This window comes from Myxine glutinosa, chromosome 14, assembly GCF_964187855.1.
Source record: "Myxine glutinosa chromosome 14, kmMyxGlut1.1, whole genome shotgun sequence".
NCBI classification, from domain to species: domain Eukaryota; kingdom Metazoa; phylum Chordata; class Myxini; order Myxiniformes; family Myxinidae; genus Myxine; species Myxine glutinosa.
Window position 1 is genome coordinate 57,788,949 of NC_136274.1, and position 14,341 is coordinate 57,803,289.

The following is a 14,341-nucleotide window of genomic DNA, read 5'->3' on the forward strand; positions in this document are numbered from 1 at the left end:
ATTCTCGAAAGTCACATCAGCATGCATGCAAGCACGCACAGGAATCGGGTTTCTCAGGTAGCTAACCAGGTGTAGTCTTGGCTCAGTCAGTGACAGATTATTGAAACATTGCCTGTAGACAGATTCAGGAAGTATCGATACTGCCGAGCCTGTATCTAACATTAGTTCAATGTCCATGGGCTCTCCCCCGGCAGCAGTAACATGTACAGTGCACATTATCTTATCAGCATCTCGAGTCCTATTGTCTACACTCAACACATTCACGACAGGTACAGTCACTTCGTGAACGTGTTTTGAGCTCCGGCATACTTTAGCAAAATGTCTTCTCTTTTTGCAGCTGTTGCACTGTGCGTCCTTTGCTGGGCATCCATAGTCATTAGCTGTGTGGTTTACAGAACCGCTTCTATAACACTTCTTCCCTTGAGCCGTTGGGATCGCTGATCTGAACTACCTCTCCCAGCGAGTCTAAAGGGTCTTTTGCTGCTCTGCAAATCCTGTATCTGCACAGGGTGTATGTATGGCCTGTATGGCGCTAGCAGTCCCTTGGCCTATGATCTTGGCCTCCACCATTGCCGACTCAAGTCTGTCTGGCAATGGTTATAGCTTTCTGTAATGTCAGTCCCATTTCTAGCAGTAACCGCTCTCTAATCCGAGGTGAATTGGTTTTCTCGACCAGCTGGTCCCGGATCATTATGTCTGCCCGCTCTCCAAACTCACATGTGACGACCATCTCCCTTAATGAAGCGGTGTATTGTGACGTAGATTCGCCATTTTCCTGACCACGTTGCCGAAATTTATATCGTTCTGCCACGCCATTAACTCTTGGGACAAAAAAATTCCTCAAGGCCGCAAGTGCAGTCTCATAGCTATTATCAGCTACTGTTAATGTATAGAACAGTCTCTGACCTTCGGTGCCCAAGCAATGTATCAAAAGTGCGCGCTTTCTCGCACCAGCAAGTGTTGTCTCCTGTATCGCCAGCACGAAGTTTTCAAAGACTCGAGTCCAGGCCGTAAAAGGCATCGAAGGCTCACCCGGGTTTTGCAGAAAGGGTGTCGGTGGATTCAAGTTCAATCCCATTCTCGTCACCAGTTTGTTGTGTCGTAAAGTATTCCAAGAATGAAGAATTCAGTAAGGTCCAACAGTTTTATTTAATCCAACATCGAACGCACGTCCCGTTGCCATTTTCTCCATGCTCCGTCCTCTACCCGGAACTCCTGCTCTCATTGGCCACGCCCCCTCTAGCGTACCTTCTATGCACACCACCACATTAACTGAACACGACTATTATGGCCCATATACCATATGCATGCACTCTATTATGTCACAGACGGAAGGCTTTATGCATAGCTATCCATAGGTTTATTGATTATTAGGATATTTAACAACCACTTTTGTGCATGATACGACGAAATTGCATCAATGAAGATTAATATGAAAACAAATTAAAATCTATATTCCCCATGGCTAGTCGATTAGATGTAGGAGGTTTCGCATCAATCTGTGAAGTGGTTCTGCAGAAAAAGATTTTTAAATTGTTTTTATTTTCAATCCAACATGGCCACCAGACCACGTGAGTGATGACATCATACATTTAATTCTTCACTCACATCAGGTCATAGATCAGATATATGAAGTTTCAGATTTTTTGGATAAGCATTTCAATTCAATCAATTATGGCTGGAATACCACTTCATCGATGACATCATCGTTATCACCCGATATATATCCCATGGGGAGTTCATGACATGTGCCAAATTTAAATTTTTTCCATTGAGCGGTTTCAGAGATGTCCCAATTTTTTATTTGAATCCAATATGGCTGCCATACCATGTGACCTATGACATAAGAATGGTAAATACAATTATTATTATTATTATTTTATTTTTTTTGTATACAGATAAATGTTAGCTCTTTCACGAGCCTCTATCACACAAAAAATCAAATAGACACACAAAACATATAATAAGGGTAGCTGTAGACAAGATGGGGAGAGAAGAGGAAGCACACAAACACAACATTTGAGAGCAGGGACATCGGGAGATCTGTGGGAGGGCTTGGGGGGAGAAGGCATGGGAAGGGGTGGGAGGGGTGGGAGATGCATAAAACACAAGGACATTGCAAGGACTTCCAGGAAGGAAGTTGGTATTTCAAAAAAGTGAATCTGGGGTGAAATTAGCAGGGGTAGAAAATATCAACGTTTTGGATGGGGGAAGATAAGAGATGGTGGTGAACAGCTGTTTTAAAGACCTGGAGGGAGGAGTGGGATTGAAGAGAGTGAGGGAGTTTGTTCCAGAGGTGGGAGAAAAGAGGAATGAAGGAGTGAAGGTGAGCAGAGAGTCTTGATTTTGGCAGTTTAACCATAAGAGAGTTGCAGGCAGATCTTGTGCGACCTGCAGGAATATTTGAGGGACAGAGCACAGAGAGAGCTGGGGGAGCAAGGCCGGAGAGGAGTCGGTAGAAGACAGAAAGACCAGCAACCTGCCTGCGGTGAGTGAGTGAAAGGCCCTCGGAGTTAGCTTCATCGCAGGAGATTCCAATGATTCTGAAAGCTTTGGTTTCAACAGCGTGAAGCCGAGCTAGGTGTGAGGCAGGAGCACCGGCCCAGAGGGGAGAACAGTATTCCATTGAGCTGCAGATGAAAGCCTTGTATGTGGTGAGGAGCTCAGGCATGCCAAGGAAGGACTTCGCATGACGGAAGATGCCCAGTTGGCGACTGGCTTTGGAGGCCAGATTGGAAATGTGGTTTTCCCAGGAAAGATCATGGCAGATAGTGAGACCCAAAACCTTGAGTGACAACTTCTTGGAGAGGATTTTTCAGAAAGTGGATGGGAGGGTTGTCCAGTCTGTCTTTTCGGAGAGACATAGTAAGAGTGTGAGACATGTCAGGATTGAAAGACATGTTCCACTTGTTTGACCAGTCTGTGATTTTGTCCAGGTTTGCAGAGAGTGAGGAGGCTGCAGACTGCCGATCTGAGGGATGAGGTATGGAGCGGCAGAGAGTGGAGTCATCAGCAAAGAGATAGAGAGGATTTTCAAGTCAGAGAGATCATTGATGAAGACCAGAAAAAGCACAGGGCCCAGACCACTGCCTTGGGGAACTCCAACCTGAACAGGAAGGGGAGACGAGAGAAACCCATTCAGGGCCACATGTTGACGACGACTAGAGAGGAAGTCCACAAGCCAAGCATGGAGATTACCATGGATACCATAGGAGGAGAGTTTGGTGAGCAGAGCGGGGTGCCAGACCGTGTCGAAGGCACGTGATATGTCAAGGGAGACAGCTCTAATTTCCTGTTTGGCATTGAGGACCTCCATCCATTGTTGAGACAGCAGAAGCAGCATGTCCAGAGTAGAGTGACCAGGTCTGTAACCAAATTGATGATCAGAGATCAAGCCATTTGAGAAGAGGAAAGATTTGATATCTGAAGCAATGATGGATTCCATGACTTTGCTGATAATTGGGAGAAGGCTGATTGGTCGTCTGTAGTTGCAAGGATCTGTTTTTGCACATTTTTTGTGTAAAGCGGTGATGTTGGCTGATTTCCAAGTTGATGGCAGATGACCGTGAGCAAAAGAGAGGGTGAAGAGAACAGAGAGAGGGAGTGAAAGAGCGGTGGAGCAGGGTTTTAGGACCCGTGGGCTGATGCCGTCAGGTCCAGTTGCAGATTCAGAGTCGAGGGTTGACAGAAACTTTTCCACCTTGTCAGGAGGAAAGGACACAGAGTCCAGGAACAGCTGGGTATGACTGGGTGCGGTGGGTACAGAGAGGGGTGGGTTTGGGACACAAGATTTAGAGGCAAACACATAGTTGAGGCATTCAGCTTTTTCACGTGCGGAGTCAGCTGTGCAGCCGTTTGAGGAAGGGAGGGAATGGAGGGGGAACAAACACCAGAAACGGGATATTCTCCAGGGGGATTCCCTCCTATGTTTAACCCGAGGATGCATGGCTCGAGGGCTTCTATGGGAATTTCAATGGCAGCCGGGTCCAATCCATGCATCCTGGGGTTAAAGTTTTGCATTTATCGGGCGAGCAGTTGAATGTCAATGGCAGCCAGGTCCAATCCATGCATCCTGGGGTTAAAGTTTTGCATTTATCGGATGAGCAGTTGCAGAGAAACAAAATTGACGTGAAAATATACAGATGTGGACACGCACACGCACGCACACACGCATGCTGCAGTCTCCCAACACCTTTGGGGTGAGACTAATTATCAGGAACATTAAAAAAAATACCTTTGTGTATTTATGTCAATGTACACACTAGCACGTCTGCACACATCTTTTGTAGGTAAGCATACATGGACATCTTAATAGAAATTAATTTAGTGTAAAGTGCCACTTCCCATGGATCCAGTTTCCACATTTTTCCCAATTACCATTTATAATGTTATTTTCATTATATTATCCCCCACATTTCTGTCACCCTGATGGCAAAATATACTGCCCAGAATGCGATGGAGAATTTTGGGTGTGGAGACGAGAAAAATATTTTTCCAATGGAATAACACAAATAAATGCTTCTTTTTCCGTTGCCAACACAAAACAGAATATATCTTTTTTTCAAGAGGAGTTTTGGTTAATTAGAAACGGAAGATAGTTTTATTGGAAGTTGTATATTTTGCACCTTCTGCTACTTCTGTACTTTGTTTCCCTGGATTCGTTCCCCTGGCTCATTTTAGATACTAAGTCGTCTGTGCTTTCCTGCAATCGCTGGTGCACCTGCTTCTCAAATTTTTGCATTCTAGTCTCACATAATAATTAAAACATCTCCTTAAGCACCTCGTCTTCCAGTTCCTGAAACCTGCCATAAAACTCCACATTTTCTTCAGCTGATGCAGAAGTTGGAGCAGATACAGTGGTGGCTAAAAATATTGGCACACTTGCACTTTTTTTAACTAATGCACCATTTCTTCCAGAAAATGTATGAAATTAAAAAATCTTTTGGTGTCCATATATGGATGTATTTCTTTGGTTTGTAGTGGAATAAAACAAAAAAAGCTGAAAAAGTTACTAAATCTTAGCCTATTCCACACAGAAATCCTAAAATGGCCTGGACAATATTATTGGCACCTTTTAGAAGTTGTTAGAAATAATTAGATTTCAAGCAGGTGATTTTCCTTTACTTTGGAATTGAACTCACCTGTGGTGAGAAACAGCTGCCTGCAATATAAAAATTACTCATTCAACCAGTTTGATTAGAGAAAAGGAGTCATTCTGCTGTTTTGTGTCACTGTGTGTACCACAATAAGCATGGAGAAAAGAAAGAAAACCAGAGAATTGTCTGAGAAGGTCAGACACAAGATTGTAGACAAGCATGGACAATCTCAAGGCTACAAGTCCATCTCCAGAGACCGTTATGTTTCTGTGTCCACCGTACGCAATGTTATCAGGAAGTTTAATGCCCATAGCACTGTAGCCAACCTCCCAGGACGTGGTAGCATGAGAAAACTTGATCGAAGATTGCAGCAAAGTATTGTTTGAATGGTGGAGAAAGCACCTCGATCAACTGCCAAACAGATTCAAGCTGACCTTCAGACACAAGGTACGACAGTTTCAACTCGCACCATCTGTCACCAACTCAATGAAAGGGATTATATGGCAGGAGACCCAGGAGGACCCCACTGCTGAGAAAGCCCGACTGGAGTTTGCCAAAACACACCTGAACAAGCCAAAATTCTTCTGGGAGAATGTTCTCTGGACAGATGAGACCAAATTAGAGGTTTTTGGTGAAGCACATCATCTCCATGTTTACAGAAAACAAAATGAAGCCTTCAAAGAAAAGAACACCTTCCCTACAGTCAAAGACGGAGAAGGTTCATTGATGTTTTGGGGTTGCAATGATGGTGAAGGCCTTCAAACAAATGCAAAAGCCACCTCCATTCAAAATGTTTGCTGCCTTTACCCCATTAAACCATTTGACTTTGGTTTAAAAACATGAACCGCAAGGCAGCGGAAGAATTTTGATTCAGAGTTTCCTTCTCCTAGATGAGCTGCCTATCAAGGTTAATGAGGCCCATCTGCCAAAAAGACTGGTTTTAAGGCACCAGAGATGCACCTTTCATCTCTACACCCATTAATGAGAACAACCCCACCACACTAGCGACTGCTAAAAAAAGGCAATCACATGTCAAATAATACTCGTAGATGAGCAATCCCCAGGCCGACACAAACCCACGATCATAAGCATTTGTTACCTCAAGAAAAATGCAATAAATTTTGAAAATCACTAAAATCATCTGATTTTCTCCAAAATCCTCTCAGTTGAGTGGCAAACAACACTGGGGATTATAATATCTAAGAAAGGAAAATAAAGACTGGGGATTATAATATCCAAGCTAGGAAAATGAAGATGTACAGAGAGCAAGAAAAAAAAGATGACAACAGGCCATAAACCGAGAAAGGCAAAGAATGAACCATTAACCAGACTTTTTCATGTGAACCAATACATGTAAAGTTAACCCTCTACCGTGCAATGCATGAATGCACCAAAAAACAACCTACCTTTACAGGAGAAAAACCCTAAGGGGAGAGACAAATAGAATAGCACATCTTAACTTTTATTGACTTGCAATGCCTTCATCCCCAGTTCGGAGGAATATTGCAGTTTTTTGAGATACCTGGAGATCTGGTGTGCTAAGCATATTATTGCATTTCCATAACAGTTTTGCATTCAGATTTCAAATCTAATTGATGCCACTCTATAAACTTTGGGCAAATTAAAATACTTGGCCTTAAAGTGGTGGCCATCTTGGATTTTTTTTTTGTTTGTTTACATTGTTGAGGCTCGTGGAAAAGCTAGTGCACTGCATGGATCAGGGCATAAAAGACAAACAGGATGCAAAACACGTATGCTAGGGGTGGACAAAATTTATATCGAAGGAAACTCCAAGGAGGGAAAACTGGAAAATTGGAATTGGATTTGGGTAGGGTTGACGAAGATAGAAAAGATCATGGATGATCTGAGATGGTGGTGAACAGCTGTCTTGAAGACCTGGAAGGGGGAGTGGGATTGAAGACGATGTGGAAGTTTGTTCCACAGGCGAGACAAAAGAGAAACAAATGTGTGGAGGTGAGCAGTGGTCCTGGATTTAGGAAGTTTCACCGGAAGAGGTTTATGGTGTACCGTGTAAACTCTGCAGAAACCGTAGGGGTGAGGGGGACAAATAACGGAAAGAGCAGAGTGTGCAAGATCAGAAAGGACACGGTTGAAGACAAAGACCACCGACCTGTCTGCATTGGCATAGTGATAGACCCAGAGACTCAGCTTCAGCGCAGGAGATTTGCGGGAGTCAAGAGGAATAAATAATTTTTAAATGTTTGATTCATCAACCGAGTACAGAGTTATCAATTGTAACGTTAATCCAAGATGACCAACGCTTTGAGGCCAAATATCTTTAATTGCCTGAGGGTTACAGAATAGCATCAATTAGATTTGAAATCTGCACACAAAACTTGTTTAAAATGCAATAACATGCTTGGCTGGAATTCTAGGGTTATTTTTCATTCCCCCAGACTAGTCGTACTGCCCTCACCCCTAAGCTGGCACCCCTGCCTCACCCCTTGTTCAGCTTGACGCCATGGACATGGAGGCCTTCAACATCATTGAATTCTCCCACGATGAACCTGAGTTTCTGGGTCTATCACTTTCATGTCGCAGACATGTCGGTGGTCTCTTCGTCTTCTATTGCCCCCTTTTGGGTCGTGTACCCTCTGCCCTTTTTAGTTCTTTCCCCCAATATTCTGCAGGGCATGCTTTCTGACAGTAACCTGCTGGTGAAACTCCCAAAATCTAGACCTGTTGAACCAACTTCCTCAGGCTCTTCAATCACATTCTTCCCCTCCAGGGCTACGATCACCACCATCTCAAATCAATCCCCATCTACAACCAAGATCTTCTCTACTACCATTAACCCCCCTCAACCCCACCTCTTTCCAAGTTTCCCTTTCCTGAGAGTTTGCAGCTGTATCCATCTTGTTAACTCCACCCTCCGCTCACCCTCATCTTCCACACATCCCTTATTTCTCCAAACCTCCCGCTATTTTGTACCTAAACCAGGCTGTTGGTTCCCCCCACTCACTTTCTACTGTTCATTTTGTCCTGTTAAGTCCTGTCCCGTTCCATGTGCTTGCACCTCCATGAGCCTCGAAACACTATATGCATAAAGGTGGAAACATTTCCTTTTACATCACAAATCCAAGCTGATAATAAAGGAATGTTTTATTGTTTCCAAAAACAAAACATAGAGATAAAACTGCTTGCGAAATTCCACCCACCAAAAGAACAGTGTTTCCGAGATACGCTGCAAATAGGATGCGTGTTATTGTTGATGGAAATTCTATTATTTATATAAATGCAAAAAAAAAAAAAGAGCCAGGAAGCAGCACTTCTCCGATGTTATTTACTAATGACGTTTAGCGACAGTAAATAAAGAAGAAATCAGGTGAAAAACCAATTTTGCTGCACACTCGCGAAGCGAAATTACAGGAGAAATCAATTTGTTTGTTGCTAAAACTGATTTGTCCTTTGTCTTCTCCAGAGAATGAAAAGGAATTCAACATGGGTGTCTTCTGAACATTTATAGAGCCTCACAATGGATTACATTTTTCAAACAAGCAAAAACAGAAAAGATAAAAACAAACGTCGAACACAATCTCTGATTAAGTGCACACCACAAAAACAGGAAGTGAATGAAATCATCCGTCGCAAGAAAAATATCAGAACAATCGTGTCATGCAAGGATAAAAGCCATCTACGTAATACAGATGTAAAAATGCTAAAATATTTTTTACCTCCACCTCACAAGTCCCATACATCCCTCTTCACTTGTTCCAAATAACCTCCAAACTTCCTTTCCCTTTGTCCAATCCCCTCTCCAAAAAAACTCTAACCTTTTCTCCTGTATCCTCCACCATCTCCTTCCTTTTCCAAAAACTTTTTTTCAGTTTCTGGTCATTCAATTCCCTGCCTCCCCCCACCTTTCCTCATAATTTCAAATGTAGGTTTCCAACCTCTCACTAACCTCTTCCAATTCAATCAAAAATACCTGAAACTTAACACAGCCCAATTAATTCCAGAATCACTTGTCACCCTGAGCTGAACCATCGCCAATAGAGCTGCAGCTGCGTCCCTACTGTTGAAGTACAATCACAGCTGGACAAAGCACTCAACATGAAGGCCAAACTCCAAAAATGTGTATAGTGGCTTGCAAATGTATTAACCCCCCTCCGAAGTTTTCACATTTTGTTGCTACCTGAGCTAATTTCACGATGCCTTAAAATCAAACCTAATATATAGTCTTCACAAACTACTCCAAAGTGATGAAGCTAAAAATTGCAGATAAAATGCAAATAAGTTAGATTAACAGAGAAAATCAAATGATTCTTAGTTACATAAGTGTTCAAACCCTTTGCGTAATTAACCCTAAATCACTTCTGGAGCAAATTATTTGTTTGAAAAGTTACAAAATAAGTTTAATAGGTTTCACCTGTTTGTAATCAGTGATTTTATTTAAAAATTAAGCTCCCCCACTTATCTAAGGAGTTTTAATGGACAACTCACTTGGTCAACAAACAAGGCAAACATGAAGAGCAAGGAGCTTTCCAAAGAAGTCAGCCATAAAGTGGTGGAGAAGCACCGTTCAGGAGAGGGTTATAAGAACATTTCAAAGTCACTCATTATCCCGTTGAGTACCGTGAAATCCATCATTAAGAAGTGGAAGACGCATCATACCACCCAGACTATACCCAAATCAGGTCGCCCATCCAAACTCAGCGACTGGCCAAGCAGGAAACTCGTTCAGGATGTCACAGCAAATCCAACAAGGTGTTTGGGAAAGATCTGTAAGATTCTAATTCTGAGATTGGGGTCAATGTTCATGAATGAACAATATACCGTTCCCTTCACAAAGCCTGGCCTCCATGAACAGATGGCAAGAGAGAAGCCATTACTGGAAAAGACGCATAGAAAAGCTCCTATGGAGTCTGTGAAAAAGCATCTTCATGATACTGCAGGTATGTGGAGAAAGGTTTTGTGATCAGACAGGACAAAATTGAACTTTGTGATCTAAATTCAAAGCGTTACGTCTGGCGCAAGCCTAACAAGCATAGAGGCAGCATCATATTATGGGGCTGCTTTTCATCAGCAGGGGCCGGCCAGCTTATCAGGATGCAAGGGGCAATGGGTGGTGCAAGGTACATGAGAATCTTGATAAAAACCTGCTTGAGTCAGCAATAAAACTGAAGCTGGGTCAGAGATTCACATTTCAGCAGGACAACGATGCGAAGTACAAAGCTAAAGCCACACTGGAGTGGCTGAATGAGAAGAAAATAAATGTTCTTGAGTAGCCCAAATTCGTGACTTGAACATTTATGGTGAGATTTGAAGATTGCAGTCCATTGATGATCTCCATCAAACTTGACAGAACTGGAGCAATTTATAAGCATAAGAATGGGCAAATATTTCACCATTTCACTCTGCAAAGCTGGTAGAGACCTACCCAAAAAGGCTCATAGCAGTCATTGCTGCAAAAAGTGCTTCCACCAATTACTGACCTAAGGTGCTCAATATTTTTGTAACCTGTGAATTTTGATTTGAACATGTTTTTTGCAGATATTCCTGACATGTAACCTCCTTCAACTATAACAGCATTTAGTTTGATCTCTTCAGTTATGAATAAATAGGTTAATTTGGAAGAATTGTTATTCATCTAAATGTGCATTATTGGTAGAGGATGAATATTTTGCAGGCCACTGTATCTCACCAACACAGTCGAAAATTCGTTTCAAGAAATGAATTCGTTTTTGCTGATATGGATGAACATGTGAAAGATTTCATAATATGACACACCCTCCTCACCTCTCCCTTAACCCAAACACTTCCTCCCACCCCACTGCCCCCTACACTCTCGCCCCCCCCCCCTCCACCCCTCACACCTTCATCGTCCTCACCACACACCACCTCTGTAACCTCGTATTAAATTTAAGTTCAAAATGACAGAAATCAACAAAGCCATATTTCATCAGAAGGAGAAATGCAGACATCACATTGAGATTCACAGCCTGAGTGGTACAGCAGGAATTCACCATGCTGGCAGGGCAACAATATTTCTTTATTCCCAGATGGGTGGGGAGGCACTGCATGGAAGATGAACCACATGTCAGGGGCAGCTACAGTGAGCTAGTAATGAACAGAAAATCCATCTAACATGAGAACATCTGACCCAAAATAGCCTGCTTGTGGTAGAAAATAAATAAATAAAAGCACAAAACATAAAAAAGCCAACCAAAGTCAGACATCAAAAGACCTCCAGAGGTTCAGCCTCAACAGGACATCGGTTACATTGGTCCACCATGGCAAAAAAATGAAAGTGTTCACAGTAGATTTATTCATGGCCAAGCTTGCCTCGGAGAATGTCCGTGATACGAGTCGTCTCACTGCAAGGCCGTGAAACAGGTCACCTTCTTTAGTTCCTTTTCAAAGCTCCAACCCTCTCGAGGTTGGATGAGCTCTCAAGTGGGCCCTTTGTCATACATTAGCCACTATTCTGAGGAGCGTGAGCAAAACGTCTGGCCTTCCGACATATCTCTCTCCCGTGACTTTGTGGTGGGATTTCTGCAACACGGCGTGCCGCAGTGCATGGCCCACATCAACAAGTAATCCTTCACCCCCAAGGTAATGGATTACAAAAGAGCCCCATAGTTTCTTCGAGCAAAAAGGTGCTTCAACAAACCTCAAAAACTGCACATATTGAAAAGACCCGACGAATACGAATTTTGCATCTCAAACAGCATTCCCACTGCATATGGTCAAAAACTAGGCATTTGGTCCCCCAAGACTTCGCCAGCTGTTTTTCATGACAATTTAAAACTGGGATTACACAGTAATGTCCTTTCATGCAAAGCAGTTAATCTGCCCAAAAAGATAATTTATTGCTTTGTTAGAATCTGGCAAAGAAATAACCAGATACCCTAAGTTACATCCTTCAATGAAAAGGAAGCACTTTTTAATCTTTTTAAGGGCCTTTTTTATATATTAAAAAAATCCTTTTTTTTTTACAGGATTAAAGGTCTTTGCCATGGTCTTTTTAAGCAGAAAAATCAATATATTCATCAACTTGGACAAGAAACACAATCGCATTGCCCTTGAGAGACATTGTGGGATATTAAATGTCCATGAACGAGTACCAGAGAAAGAGACAGCAAACTCAACATCCTCCCTGGAAAAGACAGCGTAATCTTGGATGTGAAAGAATTGCAAACAAAGACCCGGGACAGTGATTTGCGGTCGGACGAGAAAGCATTAGAAATGGAACCCAGACCAAAGATCAGAAGAAGAGACCCCACTACTGAACTACCTTTTCAACCCAGGTAATATTACACTACCCCCCCCCCCCCCTTTCCCACGCCTCCTCCCCCCAAGCCCTCTCCCTCCCACACATCTCCCTGCTCTTAAATGTTGTGTGCTCTCAAGTGTTTGTGTGCTTCCCATTCTCTCGTCTTCCGCTCCCTCTTTTTATATATTTTGTTTGTCTGGTTGATTTGTTTGTGAAGTAAATGTCAGCTCTTTCACGAGCCTCGATTCAGGATACAAAAAAAAAACACTTCAAAATGGTTAGGTTGAAACTCATGCATCATTTCATTATCCTGCCATACAAGAAGCAAATAACCAATAAGAAAAAGACCAATCAGAGATTGCAAACCCGTGCCAGTGTGGCGGTTACCTTATGTGCAGGCAACCGCATGTGGCGGTTACCTTATGTGATTACCTTATTTGGGCATAATACACGTGCACGGGCCTGTTGGACTTGTGGTTGTGCTGACGTAACGCACGCGCGGTTGCCGGAGCCACGCCCTCCGAAGAGGGCTTTCGGCTTTATATAAGCGTGCCGACTTCCGTTCGAGTTTAGTGTGCTGGATCTTGCTGTTACAATAAACCATCTTCGAACCCTACGAATGGCCTCGTTCTCTCGCCTTCCGCGACTCCTAAACTGGTGACCTCCGACTGCCCCCGAACGGATTCGGGGGCTGCGAACGAACACGGCAAGCGCGCCCGAGCCAGGGAAGCCACCTAAGCTGGTGACGCCGGCTTCTCCCGCACGGCTTCGGGCACAGTTTTGAAATGCCGGAGTTTCGGTAACGACGACGGCCTTGACTAAGAGGTTCGCGCACCGCGCTCGGCTCCTCCTCTACGACCGGAGGGGCGAACCTATTCCAAGACCCTCCGAAGGCACGGCTGCTTCGTCACCTTCGCGCGCGCTGATGTTAGCGGCACGGCCGCTTCGTCACCCTCTCGCAACTACAACTACAACCGCAACTACTTCTCCGACCCTGCATCCTCGGGAGGCCCGCGAGGAACCTCGGCAGCCTCCCCCGAGGCCTTGACCAGCCCCTCGGTTGGCTCACCCGCTTTTCGCGTGCACCGCTCGAGCCTTCTCGGCACTGCACCCGCGACCTGCAACCTCGGGAGGCCCGCGAGGAACCTCGGCAGCCTCCCCCGAGGACTTGCCCAGCCCCTCGGTCGCCTCGGCCTACGCATAGGCCCGTGGCGTGCATTCTGGGGGGACGTATGTGGCGGTTACCTTATGTGCAGGCAACCGCATGTGGCGGTTACCTTATGTGATTACCTTATGTGATTACCTTATTTGGGCATAATACACGTGCACGGGCCTGTTGGACTTGTGGTTGTGCGGACGTAACGCACGCGCGGTTGCCGGAGCCACGCCCTCCGAAGAGGGCTTTCGGCTTTATATAAGCGTGCCGACTTCCGTTCGAGTTTAGTGTGCTGGATCTTGCTGTTACAATAAACCATCTTCGAACCCTACGAATGGCCTCGTTCTCTCGCCTTCCGCGACTCCTAAACCAGGATGTATTTACAGTGGTTTTTAAGGCTTTTGTGTTAAAATTAATATGGCGGCCGAACCACGTGACCGAAGAGGTCATCATCTTTTTTTTTCTCCACCAATTTATACCTACATGACGCTCAAGGAATTTCATCTTGATCGGATGAAGTTTTGTACTTGTCGAATTATGACGTCATCATTAACATATTTTATTCCCCATGGAGAGTTCTTTACAATGAGCCGTCTCAATCTTTTCTAATCAGCGCTTTCGGATATGTTGAGGTGCAAAGTTTTTCGGTTTTTCCAAGATGGCGGCCGAACCACGTGACCTATGACGTCATAATTACGATAAAAAAATTATACAGGTGGAGTTGCACCCATGGTGAAAATTTCCTGTCGATCGGACCAACGGTTGCAGAGAAAATAATATTTATTCTGTGAGGACAAACAAACAAACAGACAAATGGACAAACGGACAAACGGACACAAATGCAATACCCTC

General features: G+C 44.0%; 1 protein-coding gene across 2 annotated transcripts in view; it reads right to left on the reverse strand.

Annotated features, from left to right (window-relative positions):
* The window catches only part of LOC137439811 (glutamate receptor ionotropic, kainate 2), a 426,037-nt gene that overhangs the window by 328,112 nt on the left and 83,584 nt on the right, over positions 1-14,341 (reverse strand). The gene's annotated exons all lie outside the window — the stretch shown is intronic.